Raw genomic sequence first — 27,854 nt, 5'->3', positions numbered from 1 at the left:
GGGGGCTCTGTCAGGGGTTTATTCCTTTCTTCTTATTAAAGGGGTTATCCAAGGCCTATAATGCCTCCCCAAAAGCCGGGGCGCTCACAGAGGTTGTGCTTACCTCGCTCCCTGGCACCCCCGTCTCTTCTGGCACAGCCGTCGCTGTATCTCCCTGTTGCACGGATGAAAACATCTGGCATCAGGGGCAGCCAATAGCAGGCCGCGACAGAGATGAGCCTCCCTAGCATCATGGGTAATGCTAGGGAGATTAGTTCCTGTTGCAGTCTGTTACTGGCTGCCTCTGACAGAGATGCAGCGGAGGCCGTGCCAGAAGAGACGTGGATGCAGGTAAGTGTGTGTAAAAGGGACACTTTAAACATCTGCCTATTTATCTAATGTATTTTCAATGTATGATATTTCCTTTTTATCAGGCTGGCATTGTCATTACACCCATTCGTCCCTAGGTGGTGCTGGTGCCACTCATTTATATAGCTTGGGAGAGAACAAGAAGTGAAGCAGTTAGTTCAGAGTGTAGTGAAGAAGAGGAGGAAAGCAAGTGTATGGAGGAGAGAAAAAGGCCTTATTCACGATGTAGCTGCAATTTCTTTACTCCGGGACTTGATCAATTCTGGAGAGGACATAGAAACATAGAAACATAGAATGTGTCGGCAGATAAGAACCATTTGGCCCATCTAGTCTGCCCAATATATCTGAATCCTATGAATAGTCCCTGGCCCTATCTTATATGAAGGATAGCCTTATGCCTATCCCATGCATGCTTAAACCCCTTCACTGTATTTGCAGCTACCACTTCTTCAGGAAGGCTATTCCATGCATCCACTACTCTCTCAGTAAAGTAATACTTCCTGATATTACTTTTAAACCTTTGCCCCTCTAATTTAAAACTGTGTCCTCTTGTGGTAGTTTTTCTTCTTTTAAATATGCTCTCTTCCTTTACCGAGTTGATTCCCTTTATGTATTTAAAAGTTTCTATCATATCCCCTCTGTCTCTTCTTTCTTCCAAGCTATACATATTAAGGTCCTTTCATCTTTCCTGGTAAGTTTTATCCTGCAATCCATGTACTAGTTTAGTAGCTCTTCTCTGAACTCTCTCTAGAGTATCTATATCCTTCTGGAGATATGGCCTCCAGTACTGCGCACAATACTCCAAGTGAGGTCTCACCAGTGTTCTGTACAGCGGCATAAGCACTTCACTCTTTCTACTGCTTATACCTCTCCCTATACATCCAAGCATTCTGCTGGCATTTCGTGCTGCTCTATTACATTGTCTTCCCACCTTTAAGTCTTCTGAAATAATTACTCCTAAATCCCTTTCCTCAGATACTGAGGTCAGGACTGTGTCAAATATTCTATATTCTGCCCTTGGGTTTTTACGCCCCAGGTGCATTATCTTGCACTTATCCACATTAAATTTCAGTTGCCAGAGTTCTGACCATTCTTCTGGTTTTCCTAAATCCTTTTCCATTTGGCGTTTCCCTCCAGGAACATCAACCCTGTTACATATCTTTGTGTCATCAGCAAAAAGACAAACCTTACCATCGAGGCCTTTTGCAATATCACTTATGAAGATATTAAACAAAATTGGTCCCAGTACAGATCCCTGTGGAACCCCACTGGTAACATGACCTTGTTTTGAATGTTCTCCATTGACTACAACCCTCTGTTGTCTGTCACTCAGCCACTGCCTAATCCACTCAACAATATGGGAGTCCATGCTCGATGACTGCAGTTTATTGATAAGTCTTCTATGTGGGACAGTGTCAAAAGCCTTACTAAAATCTAGATATGCGATGTCTACTGCACCCTCCACCGTCTATTATTTTAGTCACCCAGTCAAAAAAAATCTATAAGATTTGTTTGACATGATCTCCCTGAAGTAAACCCATGTTGTTTTTCATCTTGCAATCCATGGGATTTTAGATGTTCCACAATACTATCCTTTAATAGGGTTTCCATTAATTTGCCTACTATTGATGTCAGACTCACTGGTCTATAGTTGCTCGATTCCTCCCTACTACCTTTCTTGTGAATGGGCACGACATTTGCCAATTTCCAATCTTCCGGGACGACTCCTGTTACTAATGATTGGTTAAATAAATCTGTTAACGGTTTTGCCAGCTCACCACTAAGCTCTTTTAATAGCCAGCAGTGCATGGCTAGAGGACAAACTAAGAGTAGTTACAGCAGCTTAGCACTGGACAGTAAGTCTACATCTAAATATAAAGCAAGCCTAGTGAAGGTTAGAGCTGAGACTGGCCTATGGACTTTACAAGCACAATTGCCTGAGAGCAACTTTAGGAGTGTCGGGACACGAATGGATAATTGATGCGCAGAATTGTCCTTATTCACTAGAAGCCTTCTGGGATATAGTGAACCCAAATACTTCAGAAAAGCATCCTGCATATAATGTCGCAGAGAGTTTGCCTGCCACGAGGGAGAAACGCCCTTATTGGATAGCTCAAGATAAGTAGAAAACAGCACATTTAGTACCAGAGTGCTATAGAAAGTGGACTTAAAGTAAATCTAATTATTCTTTGACTGTAAAGCTAAAGTACTAGAGAACTCCTCAACTGACAATTGCCTAAACCTGATAAAAGGAATACTACTGAACATATTTATGAGTCATCACTCATGCCATACAAATGAACTGCATCTGTACTGACTACCTGAAGACAATTGATTCAGTAAATGTTCAACTGTTTGAATACAACCAACTCCTCATCATTTCTACTACTACACTCAACATTTGCACCTTACGGTGCTGGCATCACGAACACAGGGGCCCAGCCACCAAAGCACCTTAAACACCTATACCATCAAGGGCACCTCATCTTCCATCTGGCTGGTGTTTCCTGCAATAGAGAGTGCCCGGAGGATTTAGTGCTGTCTACCCATCCACTGCACTGCCGGCCCAGGGAGGCTCTGCTAACCGTGAGTACAAGCAACTACTACCCCCATTGGCCCACCGTAGCCTCACGTGTTTTCCCCTGTGGTCCGGCTTGCTGCATTTGAATTGGCGTCACGAACAGGATACAAACTCCTCTGTGCCTTATGAGAATAAGCGGCAGTCCACCTGTGCTCCCGGACTGCCGCTCTGTCCCCACTGACTATAATGGGGGGCGGGGGCAAAGTTCCAGCGGCAGCACAGCAGTGCATGGCTAGAGGCAGCCGGACTAAAAGTACTGGATGCAGTACTTTTAGTCCGGCTGCCTCTCGCCGTGTGCTGCCGTGCTGCTGCTGGAGCTCTGCCCCGCCATTATAGTCAATAGGGACGGAGCAGCAGTCCGGGGGCACACGTGGACTTGCGGAATGACAGATCCGACAGGCTGTTCACCCGCCAGAACAGCCTGCCGGTCTCCCCTGCCGCTAGTGTGAAACTAGCCTTAAATAGGCCGGTTGGACAATTGATCATAATGGAGCAAGAGACATTGGTTGCCAGAGGAACTCTCCCTTTTGTTTTGTTGTAGTGGCAGTTCCCCAAAACCACTAGAGAGCCCTCTGCCTATTTAAAAGACTCTACTAAGGACTCCAACATTTCTTCCAGAAAATATCCCAGTTGCACCTTGTTTTGTGCCTTTTATTTCCCTTTTTACCCCCTTCTCAGGTTGTCTGGGACTTTAAAAAACTAAAAAGTTTTATGCAACGTTCAAGAAATGGACCCACAAAGACTTTTCTGTGCCTTATCTTATGTAACACATATGCTCTTACAAATAAAAAACTGCACTTTCACCAATTGGATTAAAAATTACCCAAATCAGGGATGGACTTTGTCTCAGGACTATGTCATAGACTGCATTGCCCCAAATGTGAGATCACTGCCCATTTTGTCCCCATCAAGTAAAGAAGAAGAACAACACCCATTATTCCTTTTTGCTATCTTGTGCGATAATATGCAATACTTTTATGCACCTGATTTAACTTGAAAATGTGAACTATGGAAAATGTATATGTGATAAATTGTCTAATCTGTATTGTTGTGCATAACCCTTTTTATTACAGGAGGTTATCGGAGTGTCATAATAGTACATTGCAATGAATATATGCATATTTGTGTGTGTGGAGTGTATTTGGTGTATTTCAGGTGATGGAGTAGAGATCCACAGCTTCTATCAATGCAAACATCGAGGACGACTTATCTTTTAGCATTGAGGTATGCAGAGTCCCACATATGTGTGTAAAAGGGACACTTTAAACATCTGCCTATTTATCTAATGTATTTGCAATGTATGGTATTTCCTATTTATCAGGCTGGCATTGTTATTACACCCATTTGACCATAGGTGGTTCTGGCGCCACTCATTTATATAGCTTGGGGTGTGTCGAGCTTAGAACAGAGAGAACAGGAAGTGAAGCTGTTAGTTCAGAGTGTACTGAAGGAGAGGAGGAAAGCAAGTGTATGGAGGAGAGAAACAGGCCTTATTCACGATGTAGCTGCAATTTCTTTCCTCCAGGACCTGATCAATCCTGGAGAGGACAAACTAGGAGCTGATACAGCAGCCAAGCACCAGACAGTAAGTCTATGTCTAAATATAAAGCAAGCCTAGTGAAGGTTAGAGCTGAGTCTGGCCTATGGACTTCACAAGCACAAGTGCCTGAGAGAAACTTTAGGAGTGTCGGGACACGAATGGATAATTGATGCGCAGAATTGTCCTTATTCACTAGAAGCCTTTCGGGATATAGTGAACCCAAATACTTCAGGAGAGCTTCCTGCATATAATGTCGCAGAGAGTTTGCCTGCCACAAGGGAGAAACGCCCTTATTGGATAGCTCAAGATAAGTAGAAAAATTATGTTTAGTACCAGAGTGCTATGGAAAGTGGACTTAAAGTAAATGTAATTATCTTCGCCTGCAAAGCTAAAGTACTAGAGAACTCCTCAACTGACAATTGCCTAAACCTGATAAAAGGAATACTACTGAACCTATTTCTGAGTCATCACTCATGCCATACAAATGAACTGTATCTGTACTGACTACCTGAAGACAATTGATTCAGTAAATGTTCAACTGTTTGATTACAACCAACTCCTCATCATTTCTACTACTAAACACAACATTTGCACCTTACGGTGCTGGCGTCACAAACACATTGGCCCAGCCACCAAAGCACCTTAAACACCTATACCATCAAGGGCACCTCAAGTTCCATCTGGCTGGTGTTTCCTGGAAAAGAGAGAGTGCCCCGGAGGATTTAGTGCTGTCTCCCATCCACTGCACTGCCGGCCCAGGGAGGCTTTGCTAACCGAGAGTACAAACAACTACTACCCCCATCAGCCCACCGTGAGCCTCACGTGTTTTCACCTGCGGTCCGGCTCGCTGCATCTACAAGAGGGGCCCGGGCATATGCATAAAAACATGGTGAAGACCCTGACTGTAAACTGATCATGAATATCCACAAGGGGGATCCAGTTACGTCTCATTGATGTACAGTAAATGTCTCTCGTGTCTCTACTCCACACTACCATCTTAGTGATCACGGTGGTCCAATCAGGAATGTAGGGTCTGAATTTGATCACTATGGACAATTTCTAAAAGCAAATAGTATTTTTATGTTTCGATCTCCATGTGTGGAGCCCAATCCACTGGTGAATAAGTCCTAAAAGCTGCACTCTGTATCACATTAATGTAGAAAAATGCCTCTAAACCCATAAAACACTGAATATTCAGTCCCCGACCGCACTGGTAATTACAATCATGTGTCGCGCATACATAATACGTCCACCCTTACAGTGGAGCAGAACATGCCTCCCGAGTCTCAGACAATTAGAGCCTCCTCATTATTCAGATATCCATCTGAGTGGTTCCCCGGTTGGGTTCAGGCGCAGGACTCCATTTCACGATACGCAGCGGCCTCGCATTCTTTTACGAGCGGCTGTTGTATAACAACCTGTGTGACGTGATACAAAGTATCCGCATGGAAATAAACAAAACACGAATAATGAAACAAAGTATCGTCGAGGTCCTCCAGAAATTAATCAACGTCAGAAGCTGCGAAACCAATGATCCCCCAAATACCAGACAATTAAGAAAGGTAAATACAGCGGAGAATGTCATCTTAGAATTCATCTTAGCTGATTTTGCCCCCGGGTGGCCGCGGTCTCCTGGTTTCTGTATGAGGTTCTTAATTGGCCTTTGAAGTCTCAATTCCACTGCATGAAGAAGAAATCGGGGAGTCTCCTCCTATTAGTTCTCACAATGCGTCTAACATCACGTCCTCCGCCATGTTCTCTCTCTCCTCAGACTGTCTCTCCTTAGCGGGTGTCCCCTGAACAGGACTCTGAAAGCGGAAGTGAGAAGGTGGAAGAGGAGGAGCAGGAAGGTGTTCAGAGCAGAGAAGACCCCCATTTGGTGTACAGACCACCGAATCCATATAACTGCCTGTAACAATGCCATATAGTGCAAAATAATATACTGCACTGTCACAGAAAGTAAATAGAGTGCGCAAATAATGCTGCCAAATAGTAGCACAATACAATTATACCACCATATAGAGTTAAAAAATATCACCATACAGTGCTCAAATAATACAGCCATAGTGTGCGCAAATAATATCACCAGACAGTGCTCAGATAATACAGCCATAGTGTGCACAAATAATATCACCATACAGTGCTCAAATAATACAGCCATAGTGTGCACAAATAATATCACCATACAGAGCTCAGATAATACAGCCATAGTGTGCATAAATAATATCACCATACAGTGCTCAAATAATACAGCCATAGTGTGCACAAATAATATCACCATACAGTGCTCACATAATACAGCCATAGTGTGCGCAAATAATATCACCATACAGTGCTCAAATAATACAGCCATAGTGTGCACAGATAATATCACCATACAGTGCTCAAATAATACAGCCATAGTGTGCGCAACTAATATCACCATACAGTGCTCAAATAATACAGCCATAGTGTGCACAAATATCACCATACAGTGCTCAGATAATACAGCCATAGTGTGCACAAATAATATCACCATACAGTGCTCACATAATACAGCCATAGTATGCACAAATAATATCACCATACAGTGCTCAGATAATACAGCCATAGTGTGCACAAATAATATCACCATACAGTGCTCAAATAATACAGCCATAGTGTGCGCAAATAATATCACCATACAGTGCTCAAATAATACAGCCATAGTGTGCGCAAATAATATCACCATACAGAGCTCAGATAATACAGCCATAGTGTGCGCAAATAATACATCCATAGTGTGCACAGATAATATCACCATACAGTGCTCAAATAATACAGCCATAGTGTGCGCAAATAATATCACCATACAGTGCTCACATAATACAGCCATAGTGTGCACAGATAATATCACCATACAGTGCTCACATAATACAGCCATAGTGTGCACAAATAATATCACCATACAGTGCTCAAATAATACAGCCATAGTATGCACAACTAATATCACCATACAGTGCTCAAATAATACAGCCATAGTGTGCGCAAATAATATCACCATACAGTGCTCACATAATACAGCCATAGTGTGCGCAAATAATATCACCATACAGTGCTCAAATAATACAGCCATAGTGTGCACAGATAATATCACCATACAGTGCTCAAATAATACAGCCATAGTGTGCGCAAATAATATCACCATACAGTGATCAAATAATACAGCCATAGTGTGCACAGATAATATCACCATACAGTGCTCAAATAATACAGCCATAGTGTGCGCAAATAATATCACCATACAGTGCTCACATAATACAGCCATAGTGTGCACAGATAATATCACCATACAGTGCTCAAATAATACAGCCATAGTGTGCGCAAATAATATCACCATACAGTGCTCAAATAATACAGCCATAGTGTGCGCAAATAATATCACCATACAGTGCTCACATAATACAGCCATAGTGTGCGCAAATAATATCACCATACAGTGCTCAAATAATACAGCCATAGTGTGCACAGATAATATCACCATACAGTGCTCAAATAATACAGCCATAGTGTGCGCAAATAATATCACCATACAGTGATCAAATAATACAGCCATAGTGTGCACAGATAATATCACCATACAGTGCTCAAATAATACAGCCATAGTGTGCGCAAATAATATCACCATACAGTGCTCACATAATACAGCCATAGTGTGCACAGATAATATCACCATACAGTGCTCAAATAATACAGCCATAGTGTGCGCAAATAATATCACCATACAGTGCTCAAATAATACAGCCATAGTATGCACAAATAATATCACCATACAGTGCTCAAATAATACAGCTGTAGTGTGCACAGATAATATCACCATACAGTGCTCAAATAATACAGCCATAGTGTGCACAACTAATATCACCATACAGTGCTCAAATAATACAGCCATAGTGTGCACAGATAATATCACCATACAGTGCTCAAATAATACAGCTGTAGTGTGCACAGATAATATCACCATACAGTGCTCAAATAATACAGCCATAGTGTGCACAGATAATACTGTAATACAATGCACAAATACCACCATACAGTGCTCAAATAATACAGCCATAGTGTGCACAACTACTATCACCATACAGTGCTCAAATAATACAGCCATAGTGTGCGCAAATAATACTGTAATACAATGCACAAATACCACCATACAGTGCTAAAGTAATGCTGCAATAAAGTCCAGAAATAATGCCACCATGCGGTGCCTAAATAACACCACAATACACTGCACATATAATAATGTCATAAAGTGCACAAATAATACTACCATACAGTCACCATACACTCAGCGGCAGTGCTATACAATACCTGAATAATACTGATATACATTTATAATTACATTTTGAGGGCGACGCAGACAAACTGCTACAATGTAGGAAGCTTCGGAGGGTAACAGAGGGGGCATCTTTCTTCCAGGGGGGCACACAGACTGGCGGGCTCTGCAAGGACTGGTTTTCATCTTGCCGTGTTATAGCGTGACTGCATCCATCCATTACCCCGAGGACCTCCCGTGTCTCCACCGCTCTGCAGCGCATCTTTTATTAGTACTTTGAACACATTTGGAAGACAATATGGTGGTTGTATATCACGTATCCACCTCCCAGGCCGGGCACATGTGTGTGCAATGTCCCTATGATGAAACATTGCTTCTTTAAAGGGACACTGACAGGGCCAATAAGCACATTTAGGTATATATATATATGACAGTACAGGTCTTATCAAGTGTATTAGAATCATCTAAGTATCCCCCCTCCCCCCCGTCCGCCTTATAAATACAGTAATCTGAAGTTTTATAACCTGCTTGAACCGTGTTCAATCTGCCCAAGGGGCGGCGTTTCATCTCCACTTGCGCCCAGCCAGCCGCCCCCAACTGCCGTTTGAAGCTCCGCCCAGCTCATCAATATTCACTTCGCTGGGCGGCTACTCTGAAGCGCTGCTCTGAACTGTGCCCGGCGCATGCGCATAAAGCAGAGGCTGCATCGGCCTCTGGGAATCAGACTGTGATGTGTGCCGGGCGCATGCGCTGAAGATGGCCGGGGACAGTAGTAGCCGTCAGCGAAGTGAATATTGATGAGCTGGGCGGCGCTTCAAACGGCAGTTGGGGGCGGCTGGCTGGGCGCAAGCGGAGATGAAACGCCGCCCCTTGGGCAGATTGAAGACGGTTCAAGCAGGTTATAAAACTTCACATTACTGTATTTATAAGGCGGACGGGGGGGATACTGTACTGTCATATATATACCTAAATGTGCTTATTGGGCCTGTCAGTGTCCCTTTAATGCCACAACTGCCCCCGGCTCGTGTGACTGTACTGTAATTACACTGCCCCTCACAGTAGTTATGTCCAGATATGTGCCCCTCACAGTAGTTATGGCCAGATATGTGCCCCTCACAGTAGTTATGTCCAGATATGTGCCCCCTCACAGTAGTTATGTCCAGATATGTGCCCCTCACAGTAGTTATGTCCAGATATGTGCCCCTCACAGTAGTTATGGCCAGATATGTGCCCCTCACAGTAGTTATGGCCAGATATGTGCCCCTCACAGTAGTTATGGCCAGATATGTGCCCCTCACAGTAGTTATGTCCAGATATGTGCCCCCCTCACAGTAGGTATGTCCAGATATGTGCCCCTCACAGTAGTTATGTCCAGATATGTGCCCCTCACAGTAGTTATGGCCAGATATGTGCCCCTCACAGTAGTTATGGCCAGATATGTGCCCCCTCACAGTAGTTATGGCCAGATATGTGCCCCTCACAGTAGTTATGGCCAGATATGTGCCCCTCACAGTAGTTATGGCCAGATATGTGCCCCTCACAGTAGTTATGGCCAGATATGTGCCCCCTCACAGTAGTTATGGCCAGATATGTGCCCCCTCACAGTAGTTATGCCAGATTATGTCCCCGTTAACAGTAGTTATGGCCAGATATATGCCCCCTCACAGTAGTTATGTCCAGATATGTGCCCCCCTCACAGTAGTTATGTCCAGATATGTGCCCCTCACAGTAGTTATGTCCAGATATGTGCCCCTCACAGTAGTTATGCCCAGATATGTGCCCCCTCACAGTAGTTATGGCCAGATATGTGCCCCCTCACAGTAGTTATGTCCAGATATGTGCCCCCCTCACAGTAGTTATGTCCAGATATGTGCCCCCTCCCAGTAGTTATGTCCAGATATGTGTCCCCTACAAGTAGTTATGTCCAGATATGTGCCCCCTTACAGTAGTTATGTCCAGATATGTGTCCCCTACAAGTAGTTATGTCCAGATATGTGCCCCCTTACAGTAGTTATGTCCAGATATGTGCCCCCTCACTGTAGTTATGCCCAGATTAGTCCCCCTCACAGTAGTTATGTCCAGATATGTGCCCCCTTCACAGTAGTTATGTCCAGATATGTGCCCCCTCACTGTAGTTATGCCTAGATTAGTCCCCTCACAGTAGTTATGTCCAGATATGTGCCCCCTTACAGTAGTTATGTCCAGATATGTGCCCCCTCACTGTAGTTATGCCCAGATTAGTCCCCCTCACAGTAGTTATGTCCAGATATGTGCCCCCCTCACAGTAGTTATGTCCAGATATGTGCCCCCCTCACAGTAGTTATGTCCAGATATGTGCCCCTCACAGTAGTTATGTCCAGATATGTGTCCCCTCCCAGTAGTTATGTCCAGATATGTGCCCCCCTCACAGTAGTTATGTCCAGATATGTGCCCCTCACAGTAGTTATATCCAGATATGTGTCCCCTCCCAGTAGTTATGTCCAGATATGTGTCCCCTACAAGTAGTTATGTCCAGATATGTGCCCCCTTACAGTAGTTATGTCCAGATATGTGCCCCCTTCACAGTAGTTATGTCCAGATAATTACTTCAGGCCCCTAATTACTTCAGACCTCAGACCAGGCCCCTCATTACTTCAGACCCCAGACCAGGCCCCTAATTACTTCAGACTCCAGACCAGGCCCCTAATTACTTCAGACCCCAGACCAGGCCTCTAATTACTTCAGACCCCAGACCAGGCCCCTAATTACTTCAGATCTCAGACCAGGCCCCTAATTACTTCAGACCCCAGACCAGGCCCCTAATTACTTCAGATCTCAGACCAGGCCCCTAATTACTTCAGACCCCGGACCAGGCCCCTAATTACTTCAGATCTCAGACCAGGTCCCTAATTACTTCAGATCTCAGACCAGGTCCCTAATTGCTTCAGACCCCAAACAAAGCCCATAAATACTTCACATCACAGACCAGGCCTCTAATTACTTCAGATCTCAGACCAGGCCCCTAATTACTTCAGACCTCAGACCAGGCCCCTAATTACTTCAGACCCCAGACCAGGCCCCTAATTTCTTGAGATCTCGGACCAGGCCCCTAATTACTTCAGACCCCAGACCAGGCCCCTAATTACTTCAGATCTCAGACCAGGTCCCTAATTACTTCAGATCTCAGACCAGGCCCCTAATTACTTCAGACCCCAGACCAGGCCCCTAAATACTTCAGATCTCAGACCAGGCCCCTAATTACTTCAGACCCCAGACCAGGCCCCTAATTACTTCAGATCTCAGACCAGGTCCATAATTACTTCAGACCCCAGACCAGGCCCCTAATTACTTCAGATCTCAGACCAGGTCCATAATTACTTCAGACCTCAAACAAAGCCCCTAATTACTTCAGATCTCAGACCAGGCCTCTAATTACTTCAGATCTCAGACCAGGCCCCTAATTACTTCAGACCTCAGACCAGGCCCCTAATTACTTCAGACCCCAGACCAGGCCCCTAATTTCTTCAGATCTCAGACCAGGCCCCTAATTACTTCAGACCCCAGACCAGGCCCCTAATTACTTGAGATCTTAGACCAGGTCCCTAATTACTTCAGATCTCAGACCAGGCCCCTAATTACTTCAGTTCTCAGACCAGGCCCCTAAATACTTCAGACCTCAGACCAGGCCCCTAATTACTTCAGACCCCAGACCAGGCCCCGAAATTACTTCAGATCTCAGACCAGGCCCCTAATTACTTCAGATCTAAAAATGATCCCTAATTACTTAAGACCCCAAACCAGGCCCCTAATTACTTCAGATCTCAGACCAGGCCCCTAATTACTTCAGACCTCAGACCAGGCCCCAAATTACTTCAGACCCCAGACCAGGTCTCTAATTACTTCAGACTCCAGACCAGGCCCCTAATTACTTCAGATCTCAGACCAGGTCCCAAATTACTTCAGACCTCAGACCAGGTTCCTAATTACATCAGACCTGAGACCAGGCCCCTAATTACATCAGTTCTCAGACAAGGCCCCTAATTACTTCAGACCCCCAACCAGGCCCCTATTTACTTCAGATCTCAGACCAGGCCCCTTATTACTTCAGACCTCAGACCAGGCCCCTAATTACTTCAGACCCCAGACCAGGCCTCGAAATTACTTCAGATCTCAGACCAGGCCCCAAATTACTTCAGATCTAAGACCGATCACTAATTACTTCAGACCCCAAACCAGACCCCTAATTACTTCAGATCTCAGACCAGGCCCCTAATTACTTCAGGTCTCAGACCAAGCCCCTAATTACTTCAGGTCTCAGACCAGGCCCCAAATTACTTCAGACCCAAAACCAGGCCTCTAATTACTTCAGACCCCAGACTAGGCCCCTAATTACTTCAGATCTCAGACCAGGTCCCAAATTACTTCAGACCTCAGACTAGGCCCCTAATTACATCAGACCTGAGACCAGGCCCCTAATTACTTCAGTTCTCAGACAAGGCCCCTAATTACTTCAGACCCCCAACCAGGCCCCTATTTACTTCAGATCTCAGACCAGGCCCCTTATTACTTCAGACCTCAGACCAGGCCCCTAATTACTTCAGACCCCAGACCAGGCCTCGAAATTACTTCAGATCTCAGACCAGGCCACTAATTACTTCAGATCTCAGACCAGGCCCCAAATTACTTCAGATCTAAGACCGATCACTAATTACTTCAGACCCCAAACCAGACCCCTAATTACTTCAGATCTCAGACCAGGGCCCTAATTACTTCAGGTCTCAAACCAGACCCCTAATTACTTCAGATCTCAGACCAGGCCCCTAATTACTTCAGGTCTCAGACCAGGCCCCTAATTACTTCAGGTCTCAGACCAGGCCCCAAATTACTTCAGACCCAAGACCAGGCCTCTAATTACTTCAGACCCCAGACCAGGCCCCTAATTACTTCAGATCTCAGACCAGGTCCCAAATTACTTCAGACCTCAGACTAGGCCCCTAATTACATCAGACCTGAGACCAGGCCCCTAATTACTTCAGTTCTCAGACAAGGCCCCTAATTACTTCAGACCCCCAACCAGGCCCCTATTTACTTCAGATCTCAGACCAGGCCCCTTATTACTTCAGACCTCAGACCAGGCCCCTAATTATTTCAGACCCCAGACCAGGCCTCGAAATTACTTCAGATCTCAGACCAGGCCACTAATTACTTCAGATCTCAGACCAGGCCCCAAATTACTTCAGATCTAAGACCGATCACTAATTACTTCAGACCCCAAACCAGACCCCTAATTACTTCAGATCTCAGACCAGGGCCCTAATTACTTCAGGTCTCAGACCAGGCCCCTAATTACTTCAGGTCTCAGACCAGGCCCCAAATTACTTCAGAACCAAGACCCGTTACAAGGCCTCTAATTACTTCAGACCCCAGACCAGGCCCCTAATTACTTCAGATCTCAGACCAGGTCCCAAATTACTTCAGACCTCAGACTAGGCCCCTAATTACATCAGACCTGAGACCAGGCCCCTAATTACTTCAGTTCTCAGACAAGGCCCCTAATTACTTCAGACCCCAAACCAGGCCCCTATTTACTTCAGATCTCAGACCAGGCCCCTTATTACTTCAGACCTCAGACCAGGCCCCTAATTATTTCAGACCCCAGACCAGGCCCTGAAATTACTTCAGATCTCAGACCAGGCCCCTAATTACTTCAGGTCTCAGACCAGGCCCTAAATTACTTCAGATCTCAGACCAGGTCCCAAATTACTTCAGATCTCAGACCAGGCCCCTAATTACTTCAGTTCTCAGACAAGGCCCCTAATTATTTCAGACCCCAAACCAGGCCCCTAATTATTTCAGATCTCAGAGCAGGCCCCAAATTACTTCAGATCTCAGACCAGGCCCCTAATTACTTCAGACTAGTGTTGCCACCTTTCAAGACAAAAAAAATTACCGGCCAAGTTGACATATATAAAAAGGGGGCGTGGCGTGGCTTAACACAGGGTGTTATTTAAACAAGGATGGTTTGTTCCTTTTGACCTTCACAACTTAAAAAAATAAAATAAAACTAAATGTTTTTCAGTTTTCCTGTTTTTCCTGTTGATTGTTGTGCAGTGATTTATTATTGATGACTAGAGATGAGTGAATCAAAGTGGAATTCGTTTAGAATTTCAGGAAGAATTCGATTCGCAACTAATGCAAATTTCCTTTAGTAAAAAAAGAAAAATATGTACGCACTGCACTGTTGCAGTTATTTCTGGGGGAAACGTATTGTGGCGTATTACAGTAAAAAAAAAAATATATATATATATACACACTGCACTATTGCAGTTATTTCTGTTGAAAATGTATAGGGACGTATTACAGTAAAAAAAAGAAAAATATATACACACTGCACTGTTGCAGTTATTTCTGGTGAAAGCGTATAGGGGCGTAGTTCAGTGCAAGAAGAAAAATATATTCTCAGTTCACTTCTGCAGTTATTTATGTTGAAAGCGTATAGGGGCATATTACAGTAAAAAATATATATATACAGTACAGACCAAAAGTTTGGACACACCTTCTCATTCAAAGATTTTATTTTATTTTCATGACTATGAAGGCATCAAAACTATGAATTAACACATGTGGAATTATATACATAACAAACAAATGTGAAACAACTGAAAATATGTCATATTCTAGGTTCTTCAAAGTAGCCACCTTTTGCTTTGATTACTGCTTTGCACACTCTTGGCATTCTCTTGATGAGCTTCAAGAGGTAGTCTCCTGAAATGGTCTTCCAACAGTCTTGAAGGAATTCCCAGAGATGCTTAGCACTTGTTGGCCCTTTTGCCTTCACTCTGCGGTCCAGCTCACCCCAAACCATCTCGATTGGGTTCAGGTCCGGTGACTGTGGAGGCCAGGTCATCTGGTGCAGCACCCCATCACTCTCCTTCATGGTCAAATAGACCTTACTTTCAAAGTTTTCCCAATTTGTCGGCTGACTGACTGACCTTCATTTCTTAAAGTAATGATGGCCACTCGTTTTTCTTTACTTAGCTGCTTTTTTCTTGCCATAATACAAATTCTAACAGTCTATTCAGTAGGACTATCAGCTGTGTATCCACCTGACTTCTCCTCAACGCCACTGATGGTCCCAACCCCATTTATAAGGCAAGAAATCCCACTTATTAAACCTGACAGGGCACACCTGTGAAGTGAAGACCATTTCAGGGGACTACCACTTGAAGCTCATCAAGAGAATGCCAAGAGTGTGCAAAGCAGTAATCAAAGCAAAAGGTGGCTACTTTGAAGAACCTAGAATATGACATATTTTCAGTTGTTTCACACTTGTTTGTTATGTATATAATTCCACATGTGTTAATTCATAGTTTTGATGCCTTCATAGTCATGAAAATAAAGAAAACTCTTTAAATGAGAACGTGTGTCCAAACTTTTGGTCTGTACTGTATATATATGCACTGCACGGTTGCAGTTATTTCTGTTGAAAGCGTATAGGGGCGTATTACAGTAAAAAAAAAAAAAAAAAAAAAATATATATATATATATATACGCACTGCACTGTTGCAGTTATTTCTGTTGAAAGCGTATAGGGGCGTATTACAGTAAAAAATTATAAATATATACGTACTGCACTGTTGCAGTTATTTCTGTTGAAAGCGTATAGGGGCGTAAACTTTGACACAGTGAGAGGTTTTGTCTGGGAAAACTGGTATTTTCCTCCCAGCATGTGCTGCTGGGCTGATTTACAGCCAGGTGAGGTCAAATATGGGACCGGATTTTAGTGCCGGTCTGGGTTTTGGCAGCACCTGGCTGTCCTTAAATAGGCAGCTGGGCTCAGAAGCCAGGTCTGTGTGCTGGGATCTGGGAGCCTTGTGTCTGGATGAAGGCTTGCTACCTGTTTGGCGTGAAAGGTTGGTGCTGCTATGGTCAAGGACTCTTTGAGGCATAATTGCTGCATGGTGTAACTTAAAGAAATAAGATAATAACGCACTTAGTAAAGTAGATGTAAGCATTATATATGGACAAAGTCCTCACTCTGATATGATAAAATCTGAGACACTTAGCCAATATATTTTGATCAAAACACATCTGTGTCCGCCTACCAAGCGCCAAGGTGGTCTCAGGTCAGGCGGGTCCTACGCTAAACCTACCTACGTGCGACGTCTGCGCTCCTGAACATAGAAGCCCAACGGCTTAGGTAGATTTAGCGTAGGACCCGCCTGACCTGAGACCACCTTGGCGCTTGGCAGGCGGGCACAGATGTGTTTTGATCAAAATATATTGGCTAAGTGTCTCAGATTTTATCATATGGTGTGAATTACCACCCACACCGCAAGTTGACTTTTTGTGTGATTATGACTGCTTGTTTTGTCACTTGCCTAAAGTGTGAATAAAACACTGAACTGTTTGATCCAAAGAACTTGTTGTTGCCTCTATACTGCATCTGCTAATCCTGTCTACCAGAGCGAAACCCCACAATACGCACTGCACTGCTGCAGTGATTTCTGTTTAAAGCGTATAGGGGCATATCTCAGTACTTCAAGAAATATATATACGCACTTCAATCAGATTGTTTAATTTTTTTCTGGTCAAAGCGTATAGTGGCCGATTTCAGTCCAACAAGAAATATATATTCTCATTTCCCTGCTGCAGTTTTTTCTGGTGAAAGCGTATCGGGGCATATTTCAGTACTTCAAGAAAACTATATACACACTTCAATCAGATTGTTATACGCACTTCAATATTTAATTTTTTTCTGGTCAAAGCGTATAGTGGCGAATTTCAGTGCAACAAGAAATATATATTCTCAGTGCACTGCTGCAGTGATTTCTGTTGAAAGCGTATAGGGGTGAATTTCAGTACTTCAAGCAAACTATATACGCACTTCACTCTTAAATTTTTTTCTGGTCAAAGCGTATAGTGGCCAATTTCAGCGCAACAAGAAAAATATATACTCAGTGCATTTCAGTAGTTAATTCTGGTTAAAGCGTTTAGTGGACTATTTCAGTACAAAAAGAAAAAATACATTTGTCGCTTTTAGGGGCGCTTTAATTTCCATTTAATTTGTTTAGTTTAGCTACAAGTATGTCAGACAGAGAAGTTCCAGTCCCTGCATAGAGGAGTGGAAGAGGCCTGAATGTTTCTGGGGCAAGCAGAGGTCGCAGCAGAGTAAGGGGGCATGGCAGCAGGAGTCGCAGCGAGAGGCCTGAGCTCCCGGTGTCATCTAGTGGTCGTGTCTTCACCAGCAACCCAGCGGTTCTTGATTGGTTAGCACGGTCATCCACGTCATCCCAAGTGACATCAGACACCCCCAGCCAACAGTCGTGGGTTCGTCAGACACAACCCAGAGTTTTCTGTTCCCTCACCGCGAGAAGTACTACATGCTGTGGACTCAGCTCCACTTTTGACTGAGGAAGAACTACTTTATAGCGAGGACAAGCTACTAGAGGACAGTCAGCAGCTACTGCCCAGCCAAGATCTGGAGAAGACATCCGCCGTTTCCTCCAGAATGTTTGAACAACAATACGAACAGAGAAAGGCCATAAACGATTTCTTGATGATGCAAGCGGACAGGAGTACTCCTCTGTGTAACTTCGATGTCAGCCAGTGGCAGCTCATGCGTGACACCTGCCGTTTACTCAGGCCCTTTGAGGAGGCCACGTTATTTGTCAGTCGCCTGCTTCATGCCCTGGAACAGGTGCTGGTAACAATGGCTAGTCAGGGGAGAGGAGACGTGGCACCTCGAACTCATGGCCACATAAGCCCTGTGGGGGATGAACTGGAAGAGGAGAAGGAGGAGGACATTGGAGCACAAGCAATGTGTAGCCAAAGGGGTGGTTTTTCTACTCAGCTGACAGGTCAGGAGGAGCAGGAGCAGCCAGAGGAGCTACAGGGCGATGAAGATGAGGCAGGTGACCCAGACACACCGTGTGAGTATGCAGTGGAGATGGAGGCAGGGAGTCCCTCCGAGTCACTTGCACAAATGGCCCGATGCATGCTCACTTGCTTGCGTAGTGACAGCTGAATTGTCACTATTCGGCAGAGAGATGACTTCTGGCTCTCCACCTTGTTGGACCCTCGCTAGAATGGGGGCCTTTTTTACACCTGCTGAGACGGAGGACAAACTGAACTACTACAGAGACATCCTATGTAGTCATTTGGCCGCTGCCTATCTGCGCCATCGTCTATCCTCTCGCAGGTCTGACCAGGGGTCCCTCTGCGCTCACATTCCACTGCCATGGCTGCTGGGGAGTGGTGGGGTGGCAGGAGCAGTACCAGGTCCATTAGGCAGCCTGAGTCTACAGTCGCTGATGAGCAACTTTCTTCTCCCGCATAGTGAAGAAACTACTCACCAACAACAGCTAGACCTGGAGCAGACCCTGAACCAGCAGGTGGTGGCATACTTGGACAGTACTCGCCACCCCACATTGAAGATCCGCTGGACTACTGGGCAGCCAAACTGGATTTGTGGCTAGAGTTTGCCCTGGAAAAGCTATTCTGCCCGGCCAGTAGTGTGGCATCAGAGCGGGTGTTTAGTGCGGCGGGGGCCATAGTTACCCCAAGGAGAACTCGCCTGTCCAGCCAAAATGTGGAGAGACTGACCTTTGTCAAGATGAATCAGGCGTGGATCAGCCAAGATTTCCACCCACCAATGCCTGATGCATCAGACTAGATCATCCATGGTGCCACACCATCACTTTGATACAAGAGACCGGTTTTCTTCTGACTACCTGCCTCAGCTACTACTCTGATGCTGCAACCCGCTTGATGCCACACATCTGATGCCAAGTGCTCCTTATTTCACCCACCTTTGTCAGCTGGTACTGGTAATGCCACCCACCGCCCCACTTTGTTACCGGGTCACTTTGTGGTCTCCTGATGCTGCTGCCATCTCCACACTATGTCACCTTGCCACTTTGTTGCCTCCTGATGCTGCTGCCACCTCCAAACTATGTCACCTTGCCACTCTGTGGTCTCCTCATGTTGCTGCATTCTCCACACTATGTCACCTTCCCACTCTGTGGTCTCCGGATGCTGCCGCCATATCCACACTATGGCACCTTGCCACTCTGTTGCCTCCTGATGCTGCCACCACCTCCAAACTATGTCACCTTGCCACTCTGTGGTCTCCTCATGTTGCTGCCATCTCGACACATATAAAAACATAGAAACATAGAATGTGTCGGCAGATAAGAACCAGTCTGCCCAATATACTGAATACTATGGATAGCCCCTAGCCCTATAGTATATGAAGGATGGCCTTATGCCTATCCCATGCATGATTAAACTCCTTCACTGTATTTGCAGCTACCACTTCTGCAGGAAGGCTATTCCATGCATCCACTACTCTCTCAGTAAAGTAATACTTTCTGATATTACTTTTAAACCTTTGCCCCTCTAATTTAAAACTATGTCATCTTGTAGGAGTTTTTCTTCTTTTAAATCTTCTCTCCTCTTTTACCTTGTTGATTCCCTTTATGTATTTAGCAGTTTCTCTCATATCCCCTCTGTCTCGTCTTTCTTCCAAGCTATACATGTTAAGGTCCTTTAATCTTTCCTGGTAAGTTTTATCCTGCAATCCATGGACCAGTTTAGTAGCTCTTCTCTGAACTCTCTCCAAAGTATCAATATCCTTCTGGAGATATGGTCTCCAGTACTGCGCACAATACTCCAAATGAGGTCTCACTAGTGCTCTGTAGAGCGGCATGAGCACCTCCCTCTGTCTACTGGTAATGCCTCTCCCTATACACCCAAGCATTCTGCTAGCATCTCCTGCTGCTCTATAACATTGTCTGCCTACCTTTAAGTCTTCTGAAATAATGACCCCTAAATCCCTTTCCTCAGATACTGAGGTTAGGACTGTATCACTGATTTTATATTCTGCTCTGCACTATGTCACCTTGCCACTCTGTGGTCTCCTCATGCTACTGCCACCTCCAGACTCGGTCGTTGTGCCACTCTGTGGCCTCCTCATACTGCTGCCAACTCCAGACTCTGTGGTTGTGCCACTCGGTGACTTTCTCCTGATGCTGTCACCTCCAGATTCGGTCAGTGCGCCACTCTGTGGTCTACTCATGCTACTGCCACTTCCAGACTCGGTCGTTGTGCCACTCTGTGGCCTCCTCATACTGCTGCCAACTCCAGACTATGTCATTGAGCCAGTCAGTGGCCACCTCATACTGCTGCCAACTCCAGACTCTGTGGTTGTGCCACTCGGTGGCTTTCTCCTGATGCTGCTACCTCCAGATTCGGTCATTGTGCCACTCGGTGGCCTCCTCATTCTGCTGCCACCTCCAGTATCTGTCATTGTTCCACTCGGTGACCTCCTCATTCTGCTGGCAACTCCAGACCCTGTCATTGGGCCACTCTGCGGCCTCCTCATGCTGCTTCCACCTCAACACTATGTCACCTTGCCACTCTGTGGCCTCGTCATGCTTTGGCTGCCACCTCCAGACTATGTCACTGGGCCACTCTGCGGCCTCCTCATGCTGCTTCCACCTCACCACTATGTCTTTGGGCCACTCTGTGGACTTCTCATGCTGTTCTACCCTCCCCACTTTATGACTGGGCCACTATTTTGCCTTTCGGCCAGGCTGACATCATCATTTATTTGACCTTTCTTCTGATCTGTCAGAGGGAAGTGAAAATTAGACGCACAACGGATCCTGTCTGTGTAGCAGCTGTAAGGCCTGTATGGTCCCATCAGAATTGGCTTATGATTTGGTAGCCAAAAGCAGGAGTGGGTACAAAACACAGAAGACATGCAAATATTCCATTCACGTGTCATCTCTGTTTTGGATCCACTCCTGTTTTTTGTTGGCATTAGCAATACTGATGGATTACTGACCAAATGCTGACCGAATGAAGGCAGATGCTCCACAGACAGGATCCGTTTTTTGGGGGTTATTGTTCTGAAGGATCAGAGGAAGGGCAAAATAATCAGTGACGTCAACACAAACTTACTGCTGACCCCCTCTCCGCTCTGTCGGGGGCTCTACTTGTATAAGTGTTCAATAGAACAGGTTCTGTAGACATCTATGTGGAATCAGCTGACGACGGTGTAAAAGGAGTGCGCTTCTTCTTGGCGCTAACATCGACCTGTAAGGCTGAGTTCATACTTGAGTTATTTGGTCAGTTTAGGCCCCTTGACTGCCCAAATAAGTGAAGTGTGCAGTGATTCTAAGAGCGACGCCTGTCATCTGCCTGTCATACGGACTCACAGTATTATTTCACTACCACAGCAGTATCCCTATGTGTGTTACTGCAAGGCAAAGTGTTCTACACCGCTATACAGGCACAGTGTTCTACACCACTATACAGGCACAGTGTTCTACACCGCTATACAGGCACAGTGTTCTACACCGCTATACAGGCACAGTGTTCTACACCACTATAAAGGCACAGTGTTCTACACCGCTATACAGGCACAGTGTTCTACACCACTATAAAGGCACAGTGTTCTACACCGCTATACAGGCACAGTGTTCTACACCGCTATACAGGCACAGTGTTCTACACCGCTATGCAGGCACAGTGTTCTACACCTCTATACATGCACAGTGTTCTACACCACTATACAGGCACAGGGTTCTACACCGCTATACAGGCACAGTGTTCTACACCACTATACAGGCACAGTGTTCTACACCACTATACAGGCACAGTGTTCTACACCGCTATACAGGCACAGTGTTCTACACCACTATACAGGCACAGTGTTCTACACCACTATACAGGCACAGTGTTCTACACCACTATACAGGCACAGTGTTCTACACCGCTATACAGGCACAGTGTACTACACCACTATACAGGCACAGTGTACCACACCACTATGCAGGCACAGTGTTCTACACCCCTATGCAGGCACAGTGTTCTACACCTCTATACAGGCACAGTGTTCTACACCACTATACAGGCACAGTGTTCTACACCACTATACAGGCACATTGTTCTACACCGCTATACAGGCACAGTGTTCTACACCGCTATACAGGCACAGTGTTCTACACCGCTATACAGGCACAGTGTACTACACCTCTATACAGGCACAGTGTTCTACACCACTATACAGGCACAGTGTTCTACACCGCTATACAGGCACAGTGTTCTACACCGCTATACAGGCACAGTGTTCTACACCGCTATACAGGCACAGTGTTCTACACCTCTATACAGGCACAGTGTTCTACACCACTATACAGGCACAGTGTACTACACCTCTATACAGGCACAGTGTTCTACACAGCTATACAGGCACAGTGTTCTACACCTCTATACAGGCACAGTGTTCTACACCGCTATACAGGCACAGTGTTCTACACTGCTATACAGGCACAGTGTTCTACACCAGTATACAGGCACAGTGTACCACACCACTATACAGGCACAGTGTTCTACACCGCTATACAGGCACAGTGTTCTACACCGCTATACAGGCACAGGGTTCGAACCAAAAAAAATATTTGGCGAACTGGCGAATCAATATTTTTTTTTATTTGCTCATCTCTATTGATGACCTATCCTCAGGAGGGGTCATCAGTATCAGATCAGCGGGGGTCCGACTTCTATTCCCCAACGATCAGCTGTGCATCAAGTCCACTGCACCAGCACACAGTGTAATTACAATGCATTGAATGGGACGAGCAGACGATGTACCGGTCATGTGACTGTTCTGTAATTACACTGCACCACTGCTACAAGCAGACATCGTAGCGGTCATGTCACTGTTCTGTAATTACACTGCACCACTGCTACAAGCAGCGTCGTACCGGTCATGTGACTGTTCTGTAATTACACTGCACCACTGCTACAAGCAGATGACGTACCGGTTGTAATTTTTAATCAGATTACGTGGGAGATTGTAGGTTTCCTTAAAGGGGTATTCCGGTTACATTGTTGCCCCCTATTCACAAAATTTCTATGGGAGTTTAGGAGACAGTAGAGCACTGCACCCGGCTGTCTGCAGAACTCCCATAGAAATTAACGGAGCGGCAGCGTGCATCCCTGACCGGCCGCTCCGTTCATTTCAGGGGGGCTGCCGGGGGTAGGGGGTACCCGTTCTTGTGATTGGTGGGGGATCCCAGCGGTAGGACCCCCACTAATATAATAGTTGCTCCCTATCTACAACATAACTGGAATACCCCTTTGAAGTATCCCAGCAGTGGCACAGAGCAGGGTGGTAGGATCACATGGGGGCATGGATTCATGTAGAGCATGTCCAGGCTATTATGTGATATCAGTGGACATTACCGGAGGAGGATGTTTAAGAGGACAGGACTACAACTCCCAGCATGTACCTGTCTCTTGCATTGAATCTATGCTTCTTCACTCTCCTCATGATGTCATCACAGACACTGCACTGCTGAGCTCTATCCATCCAGCACTGATCACATGATAGTGACGTCATCACAGGTTTTCACTTCTTGGATAGCACCCGACGGTTTAGGGAGGGTGATGAGGGACTGATGGTTCCCCATCCCCTTCCTCGGGTTTAATAAGTAGTTAAGGGCCCCACCACAACCCTCAATGTTGGCCCGTCGGGCCGTAAAAGGTGTAAAAGGGGTAGTAAACTGGAGTGGGGTCGAAAGGGTTAAATGATGAGGGAGGTGGTGGGGCTACGGACCAGGAAGGGGAGGTGGCAATGGGAGGTGATATATGCTCCCCCCCTGCTCCTGGCCCTTCCTCTTTAAGTGAAGGCAAGCTGGTCCCGCCCTCCCTGATTGTTATGTTTTGTGTTTAAGTTTGGATGGTCATGTTGTTTTCTTTTGTTTGAGGTTCCTGGTTATGCACTGGAGTCGGAAGTCACAGCTGGCTGCAATTTAGAGAAAAGGAGCATGGTGGTAACAAACTTGGCGCACGTGCCCCCTAGGGTCCAGGGGTTGGCACACCGCACCGAAAGAATGGTTGGGGGAGGAGTTTAATTTGCCGTTGTAATGTTTCGCTGTGGCCGATCATCACCCAGTAAAACAAGTTAAAAGTAACAAACGGTGTGTGTGTCCTTTGTTATGGTTTGGGTGAATAACGGGGGCCCGTGGCAGCTCTCTCATCCTAACCCCTTTTCCTGAATACCAGCAGTCCTACACTGCTGAGCTCTATCCATCCAGCACTGATCACATGACGATGAGGTCATCACAGGTCCTTCAACAATTCCCTACACTGCTGAGCTCTATCCATCCAGCACTGATCACATGACGATGAGGTCATCACAGGTCCTTCAACAATTCCCTACACTGCTGAGCTCTATCCATCCAGCACTGATCACATGACGATGAGGTCATCACAGGTCCTTCAACAATTCCCTACACTGCTGAGCTCTATCCATCCAGCACTGATCACATGACGATGAGGTCATCACAGGTCCTTCAACAATTCCCTACACTGCTGAGCTCTGTCCCTCCAACACTGATCACATGATGGTGACATCATGACAGGTCCTTCACCACTTCTCTGTCGACAGGACTATATTTTTGGTCATGTATAATGGAAACAAACTGAACCGTTATTTGGCTCAATAGACGTGTATTAGGACGGAACAAAACGGAATACCTCGTTATTCCGTTCTAGAATTCCGTTATAACGGAACCTAAAACAGAATTCACTAACGGCGATGTGAACCCGCCCTCACCTGTAGTCCTAGACCAGACCAGAAGCACAGAGAGAAGAGGAGCTCAGCTGAATGATGCATACTAATCCAGGTGAGGCCTCATTTTTTGGATCTGCCGCTCTGTGTTTCCCTCCCTTTACATGGCTCCTGCTTTGCACCTTCTTACAGCACCATCAACAACAAGGGAACCCCAACCTACTGTACATCCGGCAGGAGACCCCAAACCAGGGTGTACGCAGCATTGAGGAAAGGTGTGCCCGTGCCCTCACTGTGTGTGCCCGGCCCAGGGAGAGCTGGAGTAGGATGGCCACTGTGAGTACTACTACCACCATCCTCCCCGCAGCCTTCACTAAAATCTCCTCGGCCTCATGCGTCCCCTGCGTGCCTCTCACCACACTATAAAATTAAGGTTTTTGGTGGTCACGGTCCTCAGGTGCCAGGGCATGGGGTGGGTCAGGCTCTGGTGTTTCCTGGGGTGAAGCTCCACAGATGTGGATTCGGTTGAACCTCGTTTCACATTCCTTTGAGATTGTTTCTCACAATCATATTTTGGAAGGGGAAGCGTCCGTACCCGTCACTCACATTCCGACCTTCCGTATTAGTGAGGAACACCGGCGCACACGTCCAGCTTCTCCATGCGATGATCACTTGGAAAAGCTACATCTGATACCTGCAGTCAGTGCATCTGAGGGCGATTTCCACAGCAGAAGGCGAAGCGCGTTGGTAGGAGACGCGACCATTGGAATAGGTGGTGAATCGCTGCACGTGTCTTCTCCAGCGGTGATGTCTAGAAGGACGTGCTGTGAACATAAGTCTATGATGACATCATCAGGACTTGCAGACAACGCTGCAGCCACCTACAGTGAGGCGACGAAACGGCAAAGCTTTGTTCATACGGCACATCCTCAGTAAAGCGTTTCCGACCCACCCAGAGCACCAGCCCATGTATCAGTGCACACAGCCCTCTCCTGTCCTGATGGTTTGTTACAATGTATCAGTGCAGGTAACAGGTCTCAGTCTGGAGTGCAGAGGATTGTGTAGACTGATCAGCAGCACACAGCCCTATCCTGTCCTGATGGTTTGTTACAATGTATCAGTGCAGGTGACAGGTCTCAGTCTGGAGTGCAGAGGATTGTGTAGACTGATCAGCAGCACACAGCCCTCTCCTGTCCTGATGGTTTGTTACAATGTATCAGTGCAGGTAACAGGTCTGTCTGGAGGGCAGAGGATTGTGTAGACTGATCAGCAGCACACAGCCCTCTCCTGTCCTGATGGTTTGTTACAATGTACCAGTGCGGGTGACACATCTCAGTCTGGAGGGTAGAGGATTGTGTAGACTGATCAGCAGCACACAGCCCTCTCCTGTCCTGATGGTTTGTTACAATGTATCAGTGCAGGTAACAGGCCTGTCTGGAGGGCAGAGGATTGTGTAGACTGATCAGCAGCACACAGCCCTCTCCTGTCCTGATGGTTTGTTACAATGTATCAGTGCAGGTGACAGGTCTCAGTCTGGAGTGCAGAGGATTGTGTAGACTGATCAGCAGCACACAGCCCTCTCCTGTCCTGATGGTTTGTTACAATGTATCAGTGCAGGTGACAGGTCTCAGTCTGGGATGCAGAGGATTGTGTAGACTGATCAGCAGCACACAGACCTCTCCTGTCCTGATGGTTTGTTACAATGTATCAGTGCAGGTGACATGCTGATCCTCAGTGACCTGCAGACGTTCACCTGGCGCGGCCGCAGCTTCCATGTCGTAACATTTATGTTGTTATTTCGCAGCAATGTGGAAACTCTGCTCAACTCGGCACAAATTAATCAATTGCAGGAAAAGGGCTTTTCCCAAAAAATCTCAGCCAGAAAGTCCCCGAAAGCAAAGGAAAAGAAAGTTCTATGGTGGAGGAGGCAATAACAAGCCATCGCTCTCACAGATCCACGGCCTGACTGATGGAGTCATGATAGCTGCTTCAGGAGAAGCTGAGGGTTCTGGGGGCAGCGGAGGACCCCCCAATATCTGAACCTCATTACTGCTTCTTACTGTATATAGGCTGATGACCTTTGGTGTATGAGGCCGTGTTCACACCTGCAGTGCTTGTCTATGCTGATGTCTCCAGGAACACTGCTACAGGTCTCCACTATTGCCAAAAGAAGAAGGTAAAATCCACATCCAGAAAGCAAAATGTCCAACATCCGGATAAAGACTAATTTATTTAACCTTGACCACAGTGGAAAGTTCTGCATCGTGTGAACGTGTCCTAAGACTCCCAGCACAACCAGAGCACTGCACGTGGCGGATGGACAAGATGCATTGGGGAGAAGATAAGTGATGTCACAGCACAGAGATAATAACCACAGTGATGTCACAGTACAGAGATAATACACACAGTGATGTCACAGTACAGAGATAATAAACACAGTGATGTCACAGTACAGAGATAATAAACACAGTGATGTCACATTACAGAGATAATAAACACAGTGATGTCACAGTACAGAGATAATAAACAC

The 27,854-nt window shown here is 45.9% G+C and overlaps 1 pseudogene; it reads left to right on the top strand.

Annotated features, from left to right (window-relative positions):
- Nucleotides 1-231: 231 nt before the first annotated feature.
- LOC121002661 overlaps nucleotides 232-27,854 on the top strand; it is a 64,385-nt pseudogene continuing 36,762 nt past the window's right edge.

The sequence above is a fragment of the Bufo bufo genome, chromosome 5 (genome assembly GCF_905171765.1).
Source record: "Bufo bufo chromosome 5, aBufBuf1.1, whole genome shotgun sequence".
Classification (NCBI taxonomy): Eukaryota; Metazoa; Chordata; class Amphibia; order Anura; family Bufonidae; genus Bufo; species Bufo bufo.
Note: the sequence above shows the minus strand (reverse complement) of the source record. Positions and strands in the feature narration are given on the sequence as shown.